The 24385-nt window shown below is 47.3% G+C and overlaps 2 long non-coding RNA genes across 2 annotated transcripts in view; both read left to right on the top strand.

Annotated features, from left to right (window-relative positions):
• Nucleotides 1-24385, top strand: part of LOC308593208 — a 171624-nt gene that overhangs the window by 86338 nt on the left and 60901 nt on the right. The window lies entirely within an intron of this gene.
• LOC308593207 lies at nucleotides 1340-22706 on the top strand. Its single transcript, XR_014010848.1, has 3 exons — nucleotides 1340-1456; nucleotides 4386-4442; nucleotides 22469-22706. It is a non-coding gene; the product is annotated as an uncharacterized lncRNA (long non-coding RNA).

Genomic DNA, 24385 nt, shown 5'->3' with positions numbered 1-24385 from the left:
TTGATATCTCGCTTTATCACTACCCGAAGAAGTCTCAAAGTGGCCAACATTCTCCTTTCCCTTCCTCCCCCATAACAAACACTCTGTGAGGTGAGTGGGGCTGAGAGACTTCAGAGAAGTGTGACTAGCCCAAGGTCACCCAGCATCTAGTCTGGGTCTACCGTTCTTAACCACTACACCACACTGGCTCTCCAGCACCATTGCAGGAGCAACATTGCTGTTTGCTAGAACCTTCCTGAGACCCTGTGCCTGACCTTGCCTCATTTCCTGCCTTGTGTCCTGCCTTGGCTTTGTCAGACTGACTCCTTGTGGAACCCTTGGATTTGGGATCAGACCTGGATCGCGTCGCTCGGGTTACCCCCGGGCCTAGCACACCGAGCAGAGATTTGAACCCTGGTCTCCCAGGTCTTAGTCCCACACTCTGACCACTACACCACACTGGCTCTCCAGCATCCTGGTCTCACAGTGGGCAACAAAATTCCAGCAAGCAAGCCCTGAGCAGAACAGCAATCGTACCCTAAACCAGAGTGGAAAGGAACCAGAATAGTAACAGAGCAAGATCTACACACTTGTTCCCATTGCCCTTCCCTCGTGCGTTGGCTGAACCCCTAGTTATAATGCCTCAAGAGGGCTTAGGGTGAACATGGGGAACCTGCATGGAGCAACCTGTGTCCAGCAAAGGTCCTATCTGGCCCATGAGGGCACATCGGCCATAACTGGGTAAATACTAGGGACTGCAGTATCAGAAGCAATTTCAGCAATAATTGTTATACACCTTGAACTAGTGTGCCCATTGATGGTCCTGCGCTAGCAACCGGGATGGTAAGCAGCCCCAATAACTAGGCTTCAAGGGACCAGCACCCTCACATCTGCTGTGCTAATATGGAATATGACTGACTTGGCATCCTTCCAGTTGCTAACTAGAGTCAAGGTCATTTCATGTGGTTTCAGCTGCACTTTACCAAGCGCCCTTCATCACCTGCCTGGGAGGAAGGGCCCTTTGATTGGCACCTCATTGATCACCATAACTCAACCCCTTAATTCATAAAAATGCTTCTCCTCAATTGCAGCCCATTAAGCCCTACTAGGAAATAATTGAGCCTCCTTTCTGTTTTTGTCTGGAATGAATTTGCTTTGATCAGTAAACCCAGCTCTGTGGCGTACCTGATTTAAGCTTTTTTCACGGATATGAGGGATGGATAATGTGAGCTTCCTTGTTGCTGTCAGGAACATTTTCCAGCCAGTGAGTTGTGTCTGCAAGTTGTTACCCGCTGGTTATAGCTCTTGATTTGCTGCAGGGAAGAACAGGGGTTTGGCAGGGCGCCCTACAAGGAAAGAAGAAGCTGCCATTTGGAGAGTGTGTGGAACAGCAGATCTATGTGCCGCCTGTAGATCTATGTGCTACCTTTCTCCCGAGGAACTGGGGTGGAATTTTGGCCCCCAACAACCCTGTAAGGTACCGTAGGTTATGGTTCAGTCAAACATTACTCACCCTCCAACTGAATGCTTATGTATACATAACCGGATAGCTCAGTTGGTAGAGCATATGACTCCTGATCTCAGGGCTGTGGGTTCGAGCTCCACGTTGGACACTTCAGGGGGGTTAGCCTAGATTAGCCTTGGGATTTACTTCCAACCCTACAATTCTATGATTTTATGAGTTTTATTTTAGATTCGGCGGAGACTGAGGACTTTGCCCCCCTCTATTTAGTCCTGAAATAAGCTACTAGGAATCTTATTCAGGCACTTGTCAGGCTTCAGTAGGAATTGCACGCGCTTCCACAGCATATCTTCCCAACCATATTAAGAGTCATTTAAAGAAATAAAAAGAAGGCTGAATTTCTCAGGAGCCTGCACTGATCACTCCATTCTAGACTTTTTGAATTCCTTTTTTAAAATAGTATATATATATATATATATATATATATATATATATATATATATAAAATTTTATTTATATATATATTTTAAAATTTATACATTTCATTAGTTTTACAATTTAACATTTCCAAATTTTGACTTCCTTCCCCCTCTTTCTGCGGTTCCTTAAATTAATTTTTTAATATCTTCTGCATATCCATGTTCATTTAACTTGCCCATTTATTTATCTACTGTAAATATATACTCTTATAAAACTGCAAGTTATTACATCCTGCTAATCCTGCTAATGTTTTTATCTGTTTAGAATCTGCCTGTAAATATTCAATAAACCATTTCCGGTTTGTTATCTTGATTTCTTATTCTTCCGGTAAGTTTCGCCATTTCTGCATATTCCTTAAGCTTTTGTATCCAATCATCTTTTTCTGGGACTTCTGCTTCTTTCCATTTTGGGGCAAGCAATGTTCTTGCTGCTGTAGTAGCATACATAAGTAAATTTCTATGCAATTTAGGTAGTTCTACTACAGAACTACCTAGACTTATTGAATTCCTGCGGGATTGTGACATGTGCACTACCCTAGACAGGTCACCAGGTGTGATGTTTTGCTCAGTGATTATTTTGAGAAATCATAGCTCTACATCGTGGCTGCAAATGCACAGCATTTTATCCTAGAATCAGTGGAGAGCCAGCATTTGGTTTTTTTCTACATTATCCACACCCAGTCTAGATATATTGCATAATGAAGGTACAGTGGTACCTCGGGTTAAGTACTTAATTCGTTCCGGAGGTCCGTTCTTAAACTGAAACTGTTCTTAACCTGAAGCACCACTTTAGCTAATGAGGCCTCCTGCTGCCGCCGCGCCACCAGAGCACGATTTCTGTTCTCATCCTGAAGCAAAGTTCTTAACCTGAAGCAATATTTCTGGGTTCGTGGAGTCTGTAACCTGAAGCGTCTATAACCCGAGGTACCACTGTAATGATAAAGGCAAAGGACCCCTGGATGGATAAGCCCAGTGAAAGGCGACTATGGGGTGTGGCACTCATCTTGCTTTCAGGGCGAGGGAACCAGCATTTGTCTGCAGACAGTTTTCCGGGTCTTGTGGCCAGCATGACTAAACCGCTTCTGGCGCAACAGGACACTGCGACAGAAGCCTCTGAAAAGTGCTTCTTGAAGAATGGCAGATGAAAGTGATGGACTACATGGAATTGGCAGAAATGACTGGCAGAATTCGTGACCAGGGAGAAGAGTTGGTGGAGGAAGACTGGAAGAAATTTAAAGACTATTTGCAGAAGCACTGTAAAATTAAGGAATGTTAAAATGACGTTTGATTGAAAAGAAGTGGTATTGGTAAAAAGATTTTTAAGAAAATGTAAATGGGGATTGATAAAGGATAAATGCTAGAGTGTAAGGATTTGCTGAATTTAATATATGAACTGGAATACAAAATGGGAGGTGTGAGGAGGTCAAGAAACTAGCGAATGAACTATAAGAGATGAAAATATTAATTTACTTTCTGTTCTGTTTTTTGGTTTTTCTCTTTTTTCTTTTTTTTCTTCTTTCCTTTCTTTTTCTAATTGTTTGTTACTGTGTATTTTTTATATGTTTTGTTTTTGTATGCTTTTATTCTTGAAGTTTTCCTCATGTTTAAATCTTGAAATTTTTTTATTGTCTGTGAAACTTTAATAAACATTATTTAAAAAAAATAAATGAAAAGTGCTTCTTGAGAAGCTGGTTTCATTCTGAAAGTAAAAGCTCATTGCACATTGAAAACAAATGTAGGAGGACCAAATAAATGGGGAGGGGCATGTACACTTGCCCAATGACTTGTAGGTAGGTGTATACAGTGGTACCTCGGGTTAAGTACTTAATTCGTTCCGGAGGTCCGTTCTTAACCTGAAACTGTTCTTAACCTGAAGCACCACTTTAGCTAATAGAGCCTCCGGCTGCTGCCGTGCCACCGAAGCACAATTTCTGTTCTCATCCTGAAGCAAAGTTCTTAAACCGAGGTACTATTTCTGGGTTAGTGGAGTCTGTAACCTGAAGCATATGTAACCTGAGGTACCACTGTACTAAGATCACAATCACCGCATCTTTCTTCATTCACCCAGGGCATGTGCAAAGAAGAAATTGTTTTGGTTAACCCAATTTCAATCTCCAGCCTTTATTGGCATACAGTGGTACCTCGGGTTAAGAACTTAATTCATTCTGGAGGTCCGTTCTTAACCTGAAACCGTTCTTAACCTGAGGTGCCACTTTAGCTAATGGGGCCTCCTGCTGCAGCCACGCCACCAACGTGCAATTTCTGGTCTCATCTTGAAGTAAAGTTCTTAACCTGAGGTACTATTTCTGGGTTAGCGGAGTCTGTAACCTGAAGCGTCTGTAACCTGAAGCGTCTGTAACTCGAGGTACCACTGTATAGACAAAGTTCTGAAAGGTAAAGTGCAATAAAATTGCTCAGCAAAATCTGCATCTAGCAATCAAAATACTGTTGCATAACATTCACAGATCCTCGTTGCGTCTTGAAGAAACCTGGCTACCATCTTCATCTTGTCCCCATCCTGGGTAAGTATTAGGAAGGCTAGCTTACATCCACGGATAAACTAACCAAGGGTAGGGTTTCCAAACAATTAACGACACTCACCCTTGTGGATTGGCAGGATCTGGAATCAATCTAGATTGAAAGCAGCATGTTGAGCGTGAGCATGAATGATTCCTGGGAGAGAGAGAGAAAACTACTTGTTTTGGTACTACAAATGGGTTAGGGTGTAAACAGTCTGAGTGATTTGCTCAGATCTACCAGTGAGAGATTTTACTTTCTTGGGCTCCATGATCACTGCAGATGGTGACAGCAGCCATGAAATTAAAAGATGCCTGCTTCTTGGGGGAAAAGCAATGACAAACCTAGACAGCATCTTAAAAAGTAGAGACATCACCTTGCCAACAAAGGTCCGTATAGTTAAAGCTATGGTTTTCCCAGTAGTGATGTATGGAAGTGAGAGCTGGACCATAAAGAAGGCTGATCGCCGAAGAATGGATGCTTTTGAATTATGGTGTTGGAGGAGACTCTTGAGAGTCCCATGGACTGCAAGAAGATCAAACCTATCCATTCTTAAGGAAATCAGCCCTGAGTGCGCACTGGAAAACAGATCCTGAAGCTGAGGCTCCAATACTTTGGCCACCCCATGAGAAGAGAAGACTCCCTGAAAAAGACCCTGATGTTGGGAAAGATGGAGGGCACAAGGAGAAGGGGGAGACAGAGGATGAGATGGTTGGATGGTGTTCTCGAAGCTACCAGCATGAGTTTGACCAAAGTGCGGGAGGCAGTGGAAGACAGGAGTGCCTGGCGTGCTCTGGTCCATGGGGTCACAAAGAGTTGGACACAATTAAACAACTAAACAACAACAACAAAGCTTGTGGCCTTTAAAGCTGGATAGAAATCGGAACGAGGGTTTTCTATATCGGAACCTGACATTTGAATCATTCCACCGCATTGGCAGGATCTGCCAGAACCAAATTGCAAATTGTTGCAACAGCAACCCACCTGGTGGGAAGCAAGCATTGTGACTTCACCCCCCATCTCTCAGCTGTTTCTGGTGGCCAGCAAAGAGAAGGATGGGGCGGGAGAGAGAAATAAGGAAAAAGTTGCTAGGTTACTTTCCACTCTGCCAGTGTGAACCGAAGAGCCCTGTCCCTCTATTCCTCCACCTCAGGGACTCCCTTAAAATAGAATCATAGAATTGTAGAGTTGAAAGGGACCTTGAGGATCATCCAGACCAACCCCCTGCAACGCAGGATGATGCAACCGTCCCAGACGGGGATCAAACCTGCAACCTTGGCATTATCAGCACCACGCTCTAACCAACTGAGCTACCTCACTGCTCTTCAACCACCCTTTAACATCAACCATCCTCATTTGTGACAGTGGGCTTATTTATCTACATGTATTTGTTGCCCTGCACTTTCCAGGCACATGCCTGCGCTTAAAAGTTCAGTGTTTGGGGGTTCTTTGCCCTAGAGCTTTCCCCCGTGAAGACCTGCTCTTTAGTGCTCAGTCGGAGCAAACGTCAATTCAGGTCTTCCTTGGATTGCTGTTTGCTCCAGTTGAGCTTTAAAGCATAGACCTGGAAAGAGCAGAAGAAAATTAAGTGTGGATAAGCCCAACGGCTGGCTAAAGCGAGCATCTTTTTGTCGCATCAGCCAGATGCGAACACAAGTAAAGTTGTCCAGACATCCCGATTTTCATGGAAACAGCATGGAGTTTGAATAAACACTGAGCATTTACCCCAGGATGTGATCCGAATTTGACATTCAATACAATAACAAAACATTTTGTTAGAGCATAATTCCCCCACCCCAGACCTTAAAGGCATTGTTCCTTATCCAGGATTATAACATCAAGTTGTGCAGTCCACCTTCCAAGACGTGAAGTTTATATTTTTTATTTATTTACAGTATTCTCATCCTGCTTTTCAACTGTATTGTCCCCGAGGCAGCATGCAACTCATCAAATCACTGGCTGCAGGGACCATGTCTCAGGTGTTGTTTTTTTTAATGTAATTATGTTGGTCTATAGAAAACCTTGGGTGGGGTGGGGAGAACTCAAAAATCTGCAGCTGAGCAATACAGTTATTAGAACAAATTAAAAGGTCACAAAATTGTGGCAAGTTTTAAAGTTCACCAAATCTTCTAATCAGGTGGCAGAGAGGGATGCAGGGGAAAATGGCAGAAATTACCCAGGATGTTGTAGCTATAAGGTCAGCTTGCGTGTTAAGACCCCAAGACCTCCCTCAATAAATAAAGACACAATTGACACGGAATTTAGTTTAAGGTGACAGGCATAATTTTGGCCACAACTTTATTGATTACAGATCGTGAGTGGTTTGCTTAGGCATTGGTTCTCGACTAGCTGCACCTGACCTCAGCAGGGCAGCACTGACGCCTGGTCTCCGGCAGACGTCAGGAAGGGAAAACATTCTGGGAGACTCAAGCTCACCCCAAATGCTCCCAGGGGCTCTGGCGTGGCCCTAAGCCCTGGAAGGGGATCGGACAAAAGCAAGGCGAGCCCCTGTGAAATATACTTGGAGTCGAGAGTGGATTTCATGCTCTTTATTCAGCTCATAGTGGTGAGGAGGAAAGGAAGTTCCCCCAGAATGTCTGCTTTATACACATTATTTACACAATGGGCCCCACATGATTGGCTAATTCCGGGATTCACCTGTAGGCCAATCAGGTTGCGGATTCACTTCCACCTGGAGCTGGATTGGGTGGCTCCTGTGGACCAATCAGACTGCTGCATTCTGGACCCTATTGTTCTAGGACCAATCAGACTGCTGCCTTTTGGACCCTATTCAACTCAGTACATAACACCCTGGATTCCTTTAACGGAATACCCTTTCACGCATGGGAGGGGTGACAACCTCCCGCCACCATACCTTTAACAAACACCTAACTGCCAAACCTTACAAAGTTGTAACGATTACCTATGCGGCAGACGTGACAACAGCCAATCAGCCAAATGGGAAAATTCCTACCACAGGCCCCTGCCCCCAAAACAGACAACCCACAGCGGCATAGCAAGGTCATAATGAAACCTAATATAGGGAAAGGGTGGGCGGGTGATCTGGTGCATGAGGCGAAAAAGAGGAAGCTCAATGCAACGTGCAGCAGCATATAAAAGTCCCTCGGTGAATGCATGAATCGATCCCGCTGTACAGATTTACCCCAGCAACCAAGGGACCACTAGTCGGGTTGTTGTGGCTATCCAATCACTCCCATCCACAACAGCAGTGAGGTCAGTCTTGATGATCCCACTGCACGCGTTCTCTCTGGGAGGAGGACATGATTTGTAGATGATTACAAATGGATAAGTCTCTGTTGGGTGGGGGAGATATAATAATAATAATAATAATAATAATAATAATAATAATAATTATTATTATTATTATTATTATTATTATTATTATTATTATTATTATTTATTTATACCCCGCCCAAGACCGGGCTCAGAGCAGTTAACACCTAATATAAATACAGTAAAAGAGCCGAAGGAAAAGTTATATACAAAATCCCATATAAGGGGTTCCACCAAAAAATAAAGAAATGAGAGCGGGGGTTAGACTGAGTTCAGCCCAAAGGCCAGGCGGAACAGCTCCATCTTGCAGGCCCTGCGGAAAGATGTCAAATCCTGCAGGGCCCTAGTGTCTTGTGACAGAGCGTTCCACCAGGCTGGGGCCAGAGCTAAAAAGGCCCTGGTTGAGGCCAATCTGACCTACTTGGGGCTCGGGACTTCCAAAGTTTTGTATCAGGTTCACACACCTAGAATTTTGGGATAACTCCAGGGGTTTAAGGGACGCAGGTGGCGCTGTGGGTTAAATCACAGAGCCTAGGACTTGCCGATCAGAAGGTTGGCAGTTCGAATCCCCGCGATGGGGTGAGCTCCCGTTGCTCGGTCCCTGCTCCTGCCAACCTAGCAGTTCAAAAGCACGCCAAGTGCAAGTAGATAAATAGGTACCGCTCTGGCAGGAAGGTAAACAGCATTTCCGTGCACTGCTCTGGTTCGCCAGAAGCGGCTTAGTCATGCTGGCCACATGACCCAGAAGCTGTACGCCGGCTCCCTCAGCCAATAAAGCGAGATGAGTGCCGCAACCCCAGAGTCGGCCACGACTGGACCTAATGGTCAGGGGTCCCTTTACCTTTACTTACCAGGGGTTTAAAAAGGGAGACTTTCTAATGCCCACATGAAGATGTTGGGAATCAAGAAGATGTTGGGAATTCTGCATCGAAGGCAGATGTTACACCGCCCTTCCCCGTGAAACTACTAAACATTGATAGAAGTTCCAAGTCTAGATTTTGTTCCCCACCACTTAATTTTTTCTCCTGCCTCTAAGTTGCTGTACAAGCTTCAGAGTTTGCGAAGGCTCTTGTATCTTTAAAAACGGATACTGCAATATTTCAAAAAGTTACCAGAGCGCTTTCTGGGGCCAGGGCTGGCAACCTCCCCCTCCATTGTCTCTAGCGCCAAAGCCTTGACCACAGCACAGCCAGTCAAATTAGATTGTATTAAAATTCCGAGACCTTTAAAGCCTATGGAACATTTTCATTTTTCCTCCCCCTTTTCTCACTTTACAGTCTGGGCTGACTTTATCCCTTGGTGGATTTGATTCTTGGAATATTGCTCCAGTTGTAAAACAGCACTCGATTTTCCCCTCTCGGTGTAAATGTGTGTAGATGATCTCCCTTTCTCAGCACATGTCACTGTATCTTTTGAAGTCCTGCTGCAATACATCTTTGTCAGTTAGAAACCAGTAGTTCTCCTTGGAGTCTAAGAATACTGTTGCGCATGCAACACACATAAAATGGGATGCAGGATTATGCTTGCATGTGGCTGTTATAACATGGCTAGTGGAACTGAAGTTACCAAGATCATGTTCCCTGGGGGGCAGGAATTTCCAAGCAAATGACTCCAAACCTCACTACTTTTCAATAAAGCTTTATAGCAGGTGTCAGAGCTGCTCGAAGATCCTAGCTCACAGAGGATCACGCTAGCCAGCGATCATTAAGTAAAAGTCTTTATTGAGTTACAGTTTCCATTTTCAAGCTGCTGCGTGCAACTCTACGTCTAGTAGCTAGATCGGCGAAGCTCCGTCTGATTCTCCGCCCCTTGTGCACCAACTTAATATCCTAGCCCTGCTCCACCTTTTCCGCCTGACTGTTCTCCTCTGGGTCCCTCTGCCCCCCGGGGTTTCTTCCTTCCGGGATTCTTCTGACGCTGACCCGGACCCTCCTGCCTCCTTGCGCCGGGCTTTAGGACCTGGCTCCCTTTCCGGGCTGCTTACTGCGCCGCCTTCCTCTGCATTTGAACTTGGCGCGCGCGCCCAACCTTCCACTTTCCGCTTAACCGTTTCTTCGCTCCCCGATGGAGGTGTGGCCACTCCTGACTCATGCCCTCCCTCCTGTGGTGAGCTGCCAGCGCTTGCCCCTGGCTCCCTTCCTCCTCCCTGCTCCCTAGCGGTGACGCTGGTCCCGATTTCCAACTGCTCTCCTCTGAGTCCCCTCTGGCTCTATCTTCCTGGGGTGCCCCCCTAAACTCCCCCCTTGCCCTGGCCACTGGTGCTCCTTTCTGTGAATCCTCTGATTCACTGGAAAGACTCGGAGATCTCGGGTCGTCGTCATCACTCATCTTTTCTTCTGCCTCCTCCCCTTCGCTCTCTGTTTCCTCCCTTGCCCTTGCCTCTGCTCCTAAACCCCTGACATCCATCCCCCCCTCGAAGCCCCCCATTCCCCCCTCCCCTCCTTCCGGTGCTGGAACTGGGTGCTGCTGTTGCAAAGGGACGAATGTCGGATATCGTTCGCTTCCCGTGGCGGGCCTCCATCTGAAGGCTCCCGGGTCTTCCTCCCTGCTCCCGTCGACGACAGTCACCTCCGCTTCCATCTCTGTGCCGCCGTGCTCGAAACCAGGGTCGTCCCCGAAAACGTCCATGTCCGTCTCTCCCTCACTTCCTCCTGGCGGCGTTGCTCGTCCTGGGCATTCCAGCCACTTTCTGCGGAACTGCTCCTCTGGTCGATCGTCCCACCAATACGAGGGTTCTGATGCAGATCCCGAGGGTGACCCCTCCGGGGAACGTACGTCTTGTGTCGGGTCCTCGTCCGAGTCGAACCCCCGGAAAGTGCTGGCCGAAAGCGTGGGCGTGAAAAGCCAGTCGTCGAAAAAGTCTGCTGGCATTGGTCTATGTGGGAAGAGGGCGTGAAACTCGTCTTTGAGTAGAGGTTCGTCCAAAGCGTAGCCCGGCACCCAGCTGTTCGCACTGGCCGGGGTGCCCTCCTTGGCGAGAAAGTATTCTACCCCCTCCTCCCCCCATCTGGAGTCCAAAATCTCCGTGACTTCGTTGATGCGCTCCTTCTGTGCCACTCCCGCGTGCCCTGTTCTGTCTCTGACCGGACTCGGCGCCGTTCCGGGTTCTTGGAACCTGTGCGGTGCCTTGTAGGGAGTGAGCACCGATCTGTGGAACACCGGATGCATTCTGGAACCCTCCGGAAGTGCCAGTCTGAAAGCTACCGGGTTGACCTGCTCTTCGACTTGGTAGGGCCCCAGTTGTTTATGCCCTAGTTTCTTCTTGGCCAACGACCTGGCCGGCACTGCGTGGGCTGCTAACCAGACCCAGTCTCCCACGTGGAGCTCTTCGCCAACCCTTCTGTGCTTGTCCGCTTGTACCTTGTATGCGTGTTTGGCCAGCTCCAGGTGGCGCCTCAGCTGATCGTGGACTTCCTGCAGCTCCGACGCGAACGCATCTGCTGTCTGCGGCTCCCCCTCCCCCATTCTTTCCAGTCCCGGGAAGGTTCTGGGGTGCCTCCCATTGTTGGCGAAGAACGGCGTGACCCCCGTGGACACGTGCTTCGTGTTGTTGTAGGCGAACTCGGCAAGCGGCAGGTAATCCACCCACGTCGCAGGCTGTTGATTTGCATAACATCTCAGGTACTGCTGCATGATGGCATTGACCCGCTCCGCTTGCCCGTTGGTCTGCGGGTGTCTCGCCGACGCCAGGTTGATCTTGACGTTCAGGAAGCCCATCAGCTTCTGCCAGAAATTCGAGATGAACTGCCGCCCCCGGTCGGACAGAATAGACCGTGGCAGACCGTGAACCTTGAACACGTGGTCTATGAAAAGTTTGGCGGTTTGCTCCGCCGTGGCCACCTTCGCACACGGAATGAAATGTGCCATCTTGGAAAACAGGTCCACCACCACCAGCACTGCCGTCTTGCCTCTCGAGCTGGGCAGATCTGTGACAAAGTCCAGGGCCACCCTCTCCCAAGGTTCGACCGGAGTTTGCAGCGGTTCCAATAGTCCGGCCGGCGGTCTGTGCACTGGCTTGGCCCTCTGGCAGGTGTCGCACCTCGCCACGTAGTCCGCGACCTCCCCTCTCATTCCAGGCCACCAGAAATCCCTGGCTACCAATTCCATCGTCTTCTCCTCGCCAAAGTGCCCGGCCGTGGGCGCGTCGTGCAGCTGCTGCAGCACCTTGGCGCGAAGGTCGTCTCCCGGCACGTAGATGGCCCCTTTACGAATGAGCAATCCATCTCGCAGCTGGAAACCGTCGGCCGCAGCCTTGCCCCTTTGCACCTCTGCCATCTTTGTTTGCGCGAAGGAGTCATCCTGCAACGCTCGTCGCACCGCCTCCAGGTCCACGGTGGCCGCGGCGCACGCCCACACTGTTGGTGCGAAAATGTGCATGGCGGCCGCTGGCGTTGCGTCCTCCAGATACTGTGGCTTACGGGAGAGGGCGTCCGCCATGATGTTAGTGTCCCCCGGGACATACTCTATGCGGAAGTCGAAGTTCGCAAAGAACTCAGCCCAACGTATCTGCCTCTGGTTTAGGAACTGTGCCGTGCGCCAGTGCTCCAGATTCTTGTGGTCCGTGGAAACCTGCACCGTGTGCTTGGCGCCGATCAGGAAGTGCCTCCACGCTTTGAACGCTGCATGAATGGCCAGCAACTCCCTGTCCCAGATGGTGTAGTTCTGCTCGGACTTGCTGAGCTTCCTGGAGTAAAACGCTCCCGGTCGCCACACCCCCTGCTGGTCCTTCTGCAGCAGGACCGCCCCCACGGCTCTGTCCGAGGCGTCTGTCTCCACCCTCATCGGCCTGCTGGGGTTGACATGAAGCAGCTGCTCTTCCGACGCGAAGAGACGCTTGAGCGCCTGAAAGGACTGCTCCGCCTGCTCTGTCCAAACGAACTTCTTTTTCTTGGAGCTAAGCGTGTCAGTGATGGCCGCTGTCTGCATGGCGAAGCCTTTGATAAACTTGCGATAGAAGTTCGCGAAGCCGACAAACCGTTGGACCTCCTTCCGGTTGCGTGGACTCTTCCAATCCAACACCGCTCGAACCTTGGCGCTGTCCATGGCGAGCCCCTTGTCAGACAGCTTGTAGCCCAGAAAGTCCACCTCCGTCACGTCAAATTGGCACTTCTCCAGCTTGGCGTAGAGCCTATGTTGCTTTAGCCTGCGCAGCACTTCCTTGACGTGCCCGTCATGCTCCTGCTGCGATTCCGAAAAGATCAGGATGTCATCTAAGAAACAGACGCACGTCTTGTAGAGAAGTCCCGCCAACACGTGATGCATGAAAGCTTGAAAAACGTGGGAGCCATTTTGCAATCCAAAAGGCATAACTCTGTATTCGTAGGTCCCCAGTGGCGTGAACATGGCCGTCTTCCACTCATCTCCTTCCCGCATGCGAATGAGGTTGTACGCCCCTCGCAGGTCCAACTTGGTGAACACTTTTCCCTTCCGCACCTTCGCTAGGAGGTCGTCGATTCGGGGCATGGGGAAGTCCGATGGCTTGGTCCCACTGTTCAAAATGCGATAGTCCACGACCAGTCTTTTTTGGGGCGTGTCTCGCTTTTTAACAAAGAATACAGGACTGCCCCCCGCTGCCTTGGACTCTCGGATGAAACCGCGCTCCAAATTATGGTCTATGAACTCCTTGAGTTCTTGCAGTTCGTCCTCTGACATGGAATACAGTTTCCCTTTAGGCAGCGCCGCCCCCGGCAGCAGGTCAATTTTGCAGTCATATGGTCTGTGAGGGGGTAGTCTGTCCGCCTCCTTTTCGCAGAAAACTTCCAAAAATTCTGCGTACTTGTGGGGAATCGCTTGCAGCGTGCCTAGCAGCAGCTGTGACTCCTCTTCCTCTCCTTCCTGCCGGGGCACGATGCAGTGTTCAGCACAAAAGGAAGAGCCGAAGATCAGCTGCCTCTGGTACCAAGCCAGCGTTGGGCTGTGCTTGTCCAGCCAACTCATTCCCAATACAATGGGCGTATCCGATAGTTGAGTGACATTGAAGCTGATGACTTCTCTGTGATTCCCAAGTCGCATCACCATCGGTGGCGTCTGCTTCACCACTTGCCCCCCTAGCAGCTCCCTGCCATCCACCGTGACAACCTGCAGGGGCAGTGTGGCCGGCAGCAACTGTATAGCGTGTTTGTCGACAAAGCCCTGCCCTATAAAGTCCGCGTTGCTGCCCGAGTCCACGGTGATTGGCACGTCCATGGTGATGCCATTGGGCAGCTGGAGAGATGCGGTGAGCCTCACTACTGGTTTGGGCGGGAGGGGGTTCACGGGCTGCAAAATCTCTGGGGACTGCGTCACTAACACGTCTGGCTGGGCCCCAGTGCCTCTTCCTCCAGCCAGACTGCGTCGTTTCCCTGCTGTGGTCCACCTTGCTGCGTCGCTGCAGTCACCATTGCTGAGGCTGCAGTGAGCTTGTGGGGCCTCTGGGGACACTCTTTCGCCATGTGCCCTGGCTCCTCACAGACGTAACACTTCCTGTTCCCTCTAGGAGGCTTCACTTTTACTGCTGCCGGTGCTAGGGCTCTGGTTGCTGACTGAGCCCTTGCACCTCCCACCTCCATAGGTTCCGCTCCTCCTCCTGGTGGAGGCGTGGATTGCGCCCGCGCTGCGTCTCTGGGAAGGAAGGAGGGGCCCCTGCCTGGTTCGCGCCCTCCACGCCCTTCGTCCCTGCTCCACGGACGTTCTTCCAGCCGCACCCCCACTGCCAGTGCCCTCTGAACGACCTCCTGGGTGGTCCGGGGTCGCTCCCCCCTCGCGATCTCATCTTTAATCGAGCTGTGCAGCCCCTCCCAAAAGAGGTCTCTCACAGGGGCCAAATCTCTGTCCTATTCCAGGGCACTGACCAAAGCGAAAAAGCGGGCATGATATTGCCTTACGCTGGCCCTCCCTTGCCTTAGTCCATGCACCTCCTTCCGGGCAAGATCCACGTCAATGCTTGATAAAAAACACCCATCCATCGCTTTAATAAAGGCATCCGCATCTTGGAGCGCCGGATCCTTATCTCTCCATAGATTGCGCAGCCATGCTTTAGCATCCCCATGCAAATGGGACATGATGAATCCCACCTTCTCTTGCTCATCTCTAAAGTCTTTATTCAGCAGTTGCAGTGCGCACAGTACATCTGCTCTAAAGTTGGGATACTGTTGCAGGTTCCCATCGAAGTGAGAGACCAGACCGCCTGTACGTCTCGCCAACCCAATTCCCTCCTGTCTGGGTGTCTGCTTTGTAAGCACGTCTAACCTGACTTGGAGATCCCTGCAGGCGGCAGCTGCCTCCTCCTCTCTCTTCCGGGATGCGAGAGCCTCTGCATTCAGTTGTGACACTGCTCTTCTGAGTTCCTCTATCTGCTGCTCAGCCGTCATGTCGGCTGCCGTTCGTGAGCTCGCTGGTAGGCACCTGCTTCTCTCCCCTCCTCGAGGCTGTAGATGCCCACCCTTGTGAGACGGAGCTTACTGTCAGAGCTGCTCGAAGATCCTAGCTCACAGAGGATCACGCTAGCCAGCGATCATTAAGTAAAAGTCTTTATTGAGTTACAGTTTCCATTTTCAAGCTGCTGCGTGCAACTCTACGTCTAGTAGCTAGATCGGCGAAGCTCCGTCTGATTCTCCGCCCCTTGTGCACCAACTTAATATCCTAGCCCTGCTCCACCTTTTCCGCCTGACTGTTCTCCTCTGGGTCCCTCTGCCCCCCGGGGTTTCTTCCTTCCGGGATTCTTCTGACGCTGACCCGGACCCTCCTGCCTCCTTGCGCCGGGCTTTAGGACCTGGCTCCCTTTCCGGGCTGCTTACTGCGCCGCCTTCCTCTGCATTTGAACTTGGCGCGCGCGCCCAACCTTCCACTTTCCGCTTAACCGTTTCTTCGCTCCCCGATGGAGGTGTGGCCACTCCTGACTCATGCCCTCCCTCCTGTGGTGAGCTGCCAGCGCTTGCCCCCTGGCTCCCTTCCTCCTCCCTGCTCCCTAGCGGTGACGCTGGTCCCGATTTCCAACTGCTCTCCTCTGAGTCCCCTCTGGCTCTATCTTCCTGGGGTGCCCCCCTAAACTCCCCCCTTGCCCTGGCCACTGGTGCTCCTTTCTGTGAATCCTCTGATTCACTGGAAAGACTCGGAGATCTCGGGTCGTCGTCATCACTCATCTTTTCTTCTGCCTCCTCCCCTTCGCTCTCTGTTTCCTCCCTTGCCCTTTCCTCTGCTCCTAAACCCCTGACAGCAGGCGTAGCTTTTGCTCCTCCCTCCTAGTCCATTTTCCTTTTGAATTGTGTCTTTAAGTCTGAGCCGGTCATTTATGTATTTATTTTAGTGACTTGTAAACTGCTCTGTGGACGCGGGTGGCACTGTGGGTTAAACCACAGAGCCTAGGACTTGCCGATCAGAAGGTCGGCGGTTCGAATCCCTGCCACAGGGTGAGCTCCCGTTGCTCGGTCCCTGCTCCTGCCAACCTAGCAGTTCAAACGCACGTCAAGTGCAAGTAGATAAATAGGTACCGCTCTGGCGGGAAGGTAAACGGCATTTCTGTGTGCTGCTCTGGTTTGCCAGAAGCGGCTTAGTCATGCTGGCCACATGACCCGGAAGCTGTATGCCGGCTCCCTCGGCCAATAAAGCGAGATGAGCGCCACAACCCCAGAGTCGATCACGACTGGACCTAATGGTCAGGGGTCCCTTTACCTTTACCTAGCTTTTGCTGCAGTTTTCCTCTGCCCTCAAGCATCTTTTCAAATCCCCTAGGCCTGTTCAGCTTGATATCTGGAGAAGCCCACAGGTATTCAAGCTGTACAGTGCGCACCTAGACCAGAAGTCCTCCCAGTCTTTCGGGCCATGGGGCGCACTGGGAAATTGAATAAATATTGGTTTCTTTTAAAGCTGTTTCCTAATAGTTACGAGTTCCATCGCTGACATGTAAAGGATTGCACAAACCAGTTATTATTTTATGTCATTTTTGGACAGAAGGCTTCTTACAGTTCAGGGTTTGTGCAACTCGCGTGCGCACGAAAGTGAAATTTATATCTTCAGTTCGGCCTGTGTTCAGCTGGCCCAGCGCCTAAAGTGACAACAGAAAGTAATCCAAGTGCAACTTTAAAGGCATGGAAAAAAATGCAACACACTCTGCTAAAAGGGATGACAGCATGAAAAGGGGAAAGAAGGTTCTGGAAACTGTGGCTATCTAACAAACCAGGCCATCAGAAGAAGCAAAAATAGACATGAGGCAGAACAACTCCATTCATTTTGTTTTGTTTTGTTTTATATTATATTATATTATATTTTACCAACAACCAAAAAACAAACAGTGAACCCCCCCTTGCAGCTGATACATTGGGTATACATAATCAATAGTAACATATTCAAATTAACCATATGTACAATTTTATATACGTTAACACTCCTCCATCCACAAGGTTTATTTAACTTTTAACATTTTAAGTGCCCAAATTGTTCAAACCTACCCACATAATTCAATATCTTCTCAAACCAATCCTCCTCTTTCTCACTGACCTTAAACCCTTTCATTCTGTGTATCTTCACGGTTAGATATTCTAAAATTATAGTATTATTCAGTTTTTTCCTCCATTGGTTCACCCCTAGAACAACTCCATTCATGATTACCTTACAGTGGCCGGGGCAACCCAATCTGATGGGCAGGGTATACATAAATTAACAACAACAACAACAACAACAACCACCCATCTGGCTGGGTTTCCCCAGCCACTCTGGGCAGCTTCCAACAAAAGATTAAAAGTACATTAAAACATCAGTCATTAAAAACTTCCTGCCTTAAGATGTCTTCTAAACATCAGATAGTTGTTCATCTCTTTGACATCTGATGGGAGGGTGTTCCACAGGGCAGGTGCCACTACCAAGAAGGCCCTCTGCCTGGTTCCCTGTAACTTCGCTTCTCGCAGTGAGGGAACTGCCAGAAGGCCCTCAGAGCTGGACCTCGGTGTCCAGGCTTAACGATGGGAGTGGAGACGCTCCTTCAGGTATACTGGCCCGAGGCTGTTTAGGATTTTAAATTAAAATTAACATTTTTAAATTATTATTTTTTTGCAAATTACCACTGTTAAGTACATAATTATTATTCTCTGTACTCTTTTGCATTTCATTTCCCTCTGACCTCACGGCTTGCAATTTCAGCCAACCAACCACGCCTGTATATGTGGCTAAATGTGTGCCTGCAACTCAGGATGATGTCTTCATGCATCTGATGAAGTGGGACTTTACCGCATGAAAGTTCCTTATGCCATAATAAATTTGCTAATCAGTCTTTAAGGTGCCACAAGACTCTTTTGTTGCTTTTAAGGAGCTGGGAGCAGGAAAGCTGTGTTTGGACTCTGGGGTGGCCCTAGTTTGGCTTTTGAAGTTCTCTTGGTCTCCATGAAGTTTGTTTACCCTCTGCTTTCCTCTCTTCTCCTTTATTTAAGAAGACACCACATAGCAATAACAAACAGTAATTACATTCAGGTATCATTAACAGCCTGCTTTGAATCCACAAACACAAAGGAGTCTCTCTCTCTCTCTCTCTCTCTCTCTCTCTCTCTCTCTCTAAAGGCTGGAAACTCCATCCTTAAGTCATTTGTTTAAGGACTCTGACAAATATAGTGCGCCTGAAGACCCCCCCCCCTGCATCCATCCTGCAACAAACAACTGCATTAAACACACACAGAGAGAGAGCAGTAAAGGATACAGTTTGAACTTTAACTCTCTTTCCTGGCTTGTGTTGCTTTTCAAAGCAAATTGCTCCTCCTCCTTTGCTTAAGTTAATAGGATGCCTTGAGAGCTTGCTAAGAAGGAGATAATAGAGCATCTTCTAGACAAACATACTCTTAAATCCCCATCTTTAAGGTCTACAAGGATCTGCTCTCCCAGGTGTTAGCAGTTCAAAGCGCAGGCTTAGGTGAGTTTATGTTGACCAAAGAAGTTCGATTTGCATAGACACAATGTTGAGAGCAAGGGTGGGTGTTGTTGTTTTTTGTATTTTGGCATGGCAGGAAGCAAAGAGCTCACATCAAAGGATGCTGAAAGGTGCCTTGGAAGTTCACAAACTAAAAGAGGCCTCTGGTCAGCTATCTGGGCGAGAGATCTCCTGGGAAAAGGCTTTCTCACAACACTTCCAGGCACTCCTAATCCTTCTCAGATCAGAAACATGCAGTGGGCATGTTATTTCAGTTCCCCTGGTTTTGGTCAAACTCAGGGTGCAATTACATGGCCGTCTTAATCCAAGATGATGTTTTAAAACTGAATGGGGAGATCCAGATGGATTTCCAGTTCAGGGGCGGCAAGGTGGTTTTGCGAGCTTATTATTTTTTAGAGTTTGTAGCAGATTGGCTACTAAATGTTTGTCAGATAAAAGGCAGCTGGACTAGATTAATATTAGGCAGAGGCCTTCAATGCACATTGCTTGGAGCACCTGCTAATATATATTTTTTGTTTAAGCAACTCTAGCCAGAGTCCCAGAAATATAATTTTATTATTTATATCTGTTTTAATTGGCTGGTTTTACCCGTATCGATAATTTCTATGTAAATTTGTTTTTACTGTTTGGTTTTAACTGCCTTTGGGCAAACATTTTATATTGGTTTTGTAAACTGCTTAAAGGTTTTTTTTGTCAATTAAGGTATTCAGATCTTGCCAGAGAAATAAAATGGATGGGTGTTTGGCTTGTTCCAGCAGGACTTCTCTTGTATTCTTAAAAAGCAGTAAAAGTACCCACGTCTAAGAAGAAGTTACCTCTTCTCAGGCATCTAGTAAGGAATACAGTAGTAATGGAAACTCTACAAAGGAATTTTAGAAATTCCCTCTCTAGGGTGGTTAGTTGTGTGCTTCTGAAATACATCACAAAAAAATGAGGATATTTTTATATGCATAAAATCTGCCTGTGCACACACACAAGATACACACAAACACTAGACTAGGAAGGAAGACAGGCCAGCTAACCTGTTATTTACCTTTCAATTGGACTTCTACTGGACCATCTTTCAACTAGAGATCTGTTCTCTGTGAAGCAGAACACATGGACATCTTTACCTCCTCCATATCCATCTGTGTGTTTCTTTCACCTATAAAACACCAATTATTTAGCTCATATATTTAAAGGAGCTAATTTCCAGCCCAGAAAGTTAATCACTTCAAAATAATAATAATAATAATAATAATAATAATAATAATAATAATAATAATAATACAGTGGTACCTTGAGTTAAGAACTTAATTCATTCCAGAGGTCCGTTCTTAACCTGAAACTGTTCTTAACCTGAGGTACCACTTTAGCTAATGGGGCCTCCTGCTGCAGCTGCGCCACCGCCACACGATTTCTGTTCTCATCCTGAAGCAAAGTTCTTAACCCGAGGTACTATTTCTAGGTTAGCGGATTCTGTAACCTGAAGTGTCTGTAACCTGAGGTACCACTGTAACCACAAAGGTAAGCTTTTTTTTTTCCAGTTGCTGGGCAAATATCATTCCAAAAATATTCAGATTATAACGTATTCAATCAGCACAATGCGGCTTAAGTATATATATATTTTATTACTGGGATTCTCTTGAGTTATGAAACCAGGTTAACAATGAAAGCTATTCCATTTTTAATGTTCTTTTGATAGGAAACTTTGATGTGCTTGTCAAACAAACTGATTGCCAACTTATTTAAAGTGAACACGCATGATGCTATTTTGACCGTTGGTCCATCTAACCAAGTGATGTCTACTGTGGCCGCTGGTGACACTCCTTGTTCTCCATTAAAAGTTGTCAGTTTGCACCAAAGCCAATTTTCCCATATGGATGTCATGGCTTACCATAGATTTGAATTTGTGCGTGCTGGCTCCTCTCCCAGATGACCCGGCCCTACCTGAGGCTGATTTCAGCACCAAATTGCCAGTGGTTTAGTTTTTTAGTACACTTTTACCATGAAGAATTGAGATTGGGATTTTCTAGCACAGACCTTTACCCTGCCTCCCCTTCACCCAAAATCCCAGAGAGATAAATAACAAAATGGTATATTTTTCTATCCTTGCGAACTTAGGCTGAGAAAAGCTTTCTGTTTGCCATCATTACCCAATAGTATATGTGTTGAAACCCTACCGGTAAGAAAGACAGCATCAAGGAGCTAAGGGTATTACAAAATGATGGACTTCTGAAGCACATTGCAGTGATGCCTCTGAAAGATAATGGTCCAGGTGCATGATGTGAACAAGCCACAGCACGCATTAGGCTTTTTGTTGTTCTTTAGTCATTTTGTCATGTCCGACTCTTCGTGACCCCATGGACCAGAGCATGCTAGGCACTTCTGTCTTCCACTGCCTCCTGCAGTTTGGTCAGACTCATGCTGGTAGCTTCGAGAACACTGTCCAGCCATCTCATCCTCTGCTGTCCCCTTCTCCTTGTGCCCTCCATCTTTCCCAACATCAGGGTCTTTTCCAGGGAGTCTTCTCTTCTCATGAGGTGGCCAAAGCATTGGAGCCTCAGCTACAGGATCTGTCCTTCCAGTGAGCACTCAAGGCTGATTTCCTTCAGAATAGATAGGTTTGATCTTCTTGCAGTCCATGGGACTCTGAAGAGTCTCTTCCAACACCATAATTCAAAAGCATCCATTCTTTGGCGATCAGCCTTCTTTATGGTCCAGCTCTCACTTTCATACATCACTGCTGGGAAAACCATAGCTTTAACTATACGGACCTTTGTTGGCAAGGTGATGTTTCTGCTTTTTAAGATGCTGTCTAGGTTTCTCATTGCTTTTCTCCCAAGAAGCAGGCGTCTTTTAATATCGTGACTGCTGTCACCATCTGCAGTGAGTATTAGGCTTACATGCTTCTTAAGATTTGAGACAGATAAAAGAAAGTGCTTCAATACAGCAGTGTATTGTCAAACTAGCTCCCCCAAGAGGCAGTTATGGCCACCAACCTGGATGGCTTTAAAAGGGGGTAAGACCACTTCCTTGGTGTTAGGTACCATCTGTAGATACTTTTCAGAGGAGTGAACATGGACCATGGTTGCCCAAATGTATGGGAAACTGCCCTACTAGAAAAGCTAACCAACTCAAACTAGCATGGGGACAAAGGAGGATGCCTTCACCCCTGGAAGAAGTCCTAACAAAGGAAGAATGGATACAAAAACTGATGGAATATGCAGAAATGACCCGGAAGCTGTACGCCGGCTCCCTTGGCCAATAAAGCGAGATGAGCACCGCAACCCCAGAGTCGGTCACGACTGGACCTAATGGTCAGGGGTCCCTTTACCTTTACTTACTAGGAGAATAAGAGATCAAGATAGCAAACTTTTTATAAAAGAATGGAAATGGTTTATTGAATATTTACAGACAGATTGTAAACAGGATTGTTGTTAATAACCTGCAGGTACATAAGTGTATATATTTAAAGAAGATAAAGAAATGACTGTTAATTTGGATATGCAGAAGATATAAAAATACACTTAAGGAACTGCAGGAAGAGGGGGAAGGAAGTCAAGTTTCAAAATGTCAAAATGACTGTAAAATCAGTGAAATGTATATATCTGAAAAGTATAAATAATATTTTTTTAAAGGAGGATGCCTTCACCCCAGTGTGGTTCCCATTTATCACATAGGGGTAGGTTTGTGGGTATGGCAGAAGGAGATAGGATCTGCCCATGCGATGCCCACCTGGTGGAAACTCCAGCTCACATGGCCCTTAAATGTAAAAGGTATGATGATCTCCGCCAACAACTTCTAGAACATCTATGTATTCCAACATGGAAACCAGAGACAGAGGTCATACGCTTCTTATTACAGGGGAGAGACCAGGAGCTCACCAAGAGAGTAGCTAAGTTCCTCTATTTTATTTACCGGTATTTGTCGCCGAAGTACGCTACAGGATCCTGCCCTTGCTGGAGACCCACAGAGATGAAATAGATTGCTTGCCACTTCTTCCCTTTGTCAAATGACTGTACTGTTGAAATGGCGACGAGATCGCACTGGCCTATTTATTCTGAATGTTTGTATGTGATGTAAATAAAGGTTTGATGATGATTTATCACGTCTGCAGCACAAGAAGACAGACAATGGCCTTTGCCCCCCTCATATTGATACAATTCAATAAGACTAACCTGAACCAACAACTCCCTCTCCACACACAAGCCACATTGCAACCAACTGAATGCACCCAGCCAAGCACCTTCTAACTTGGGTCCAACTTGGGTCTAAGGCTGCTTTATGTGTTCATTCTGTGTCCTAAAACTGCTTTGCTATACAATCCATCCAATCTTTTAGCACACCTCTGCACCTGATGCAAAATAAAATTCACAATGACACAAGAAAAACATCTGAGCCTGGCCTCAGTAATATAGGAATATAGATTCCATCTGTATTAGCTGAGTGACTCGCATTTAACTGAAGAAGAAATAATTTCCTCATTAAAAAAATAATAATACAGTGGTACCTCGGGTTAAGAACTTAATTTGTCCCGGAGGTCCATTCCTAACCTGAAACTGTTCTTAACCTGAGGTACCACTTTAGCTAATGGGGCCTCTTGCTGCTGCTGCACAATTTCTGTTCTCATCCTGAAGCAAAGTTCTTACCCTGAGGTACTATTTCTGGGCCAGCGGAGTCTGTAACCTGAAGCATCTATAACCTGAAGAGTCTGTAACCCAAGGTACCACTGTACTGTGTCTGATGTAAGCCAGGTTCCGAGGACCTACTGTGAGAGAAACGATCAGAAATGCATATTTTGCTCTACACATTTTGGACCCTGTGGTGGAGGTCCTGGCTGTGTCAGAAGGAGGTATTTAGGAAGGGGGTGCCGTCTGTCCTCATCCTACACCATTGTTCCATTCTCGTTGACGGAGTTTAGCAGCAGAGAAAGTCTATTTATTTTTCAGTCCCCAGCTCTGTTTATAACAATTATGCTTTTGGACACAGGCGACTGACCATTCCCATCTCTCCTTTTGTTGCTTTTGGATTTGCCAAAATTTAGACTTGGGCTGAGTCACTTGGTATTTACGCACTTAGGACTGGCTTCGGGAAGTGGTACAGCCGGGCATTTGCCAGGGCCTCAAGAAAACAGGGAACCCGCCACCCGAACACATTTGCAAAGAGTACCCAAGAAGATTAGGTGCTGTGTTGGAGAATTTTCATACCCTACCTCTTTGCAGCCAAACAATGCAATAAAAAATAAAAAGCATAAATACTTTGCAGACATTTTAAAATATCAAGAACACCTGAAACCATTTAAGATCAGTCACCTTTCAAGGTTGCCAGGAACTGTATCTTTCAGCCAATGACTATATGGGTGAATAAAGATGTTTTAAATTACTCCTGAATTCTAATAATGAGGGGGACGGATGCACCTCACTAGGGATGACATGTCACAAACAAGGAATCACCTCCGAGAAGGGCTTTTCATGAGTTAGTGCAAGCTGGATAGCACCCAGTTAAGAGGGCCACTGAGGTTGCCATGCCAAAGGACCCTCAAAATCCTGTTCGCTCACTGTTGAGCTATCACTAATCATGCTGCTGTCAGCAAGAAGCCTATTAGTTCTTTGTGATGCAGGGTGGAGCCTTAGCCTATGTCTAAAGATAGCTGGGATAAGGCAGGATTTGGAGAAAGTAGAAGAATTGTGGATATAATGGAGAATGCTTTATTAAGCAAAGATCACCAATGTTGAAGCAATGATTCTTCAACACCAACTTCGTTGGACTGGTCATGGAGTT

This window comes from Podarcis bocagei (assembly GCF_964188305.1).
Source record: "Podarcis bocagei genome assembly, chromosome: 8".
NCBI lineage: Eukaryota > Metazoa > Chordata > Lepidosauria > Squamata > Lacertidae > Podarcis > Podarcis bocagei.
This window is presented reverse-complemented; position numbering and strand designations above follow the sequence as displayed.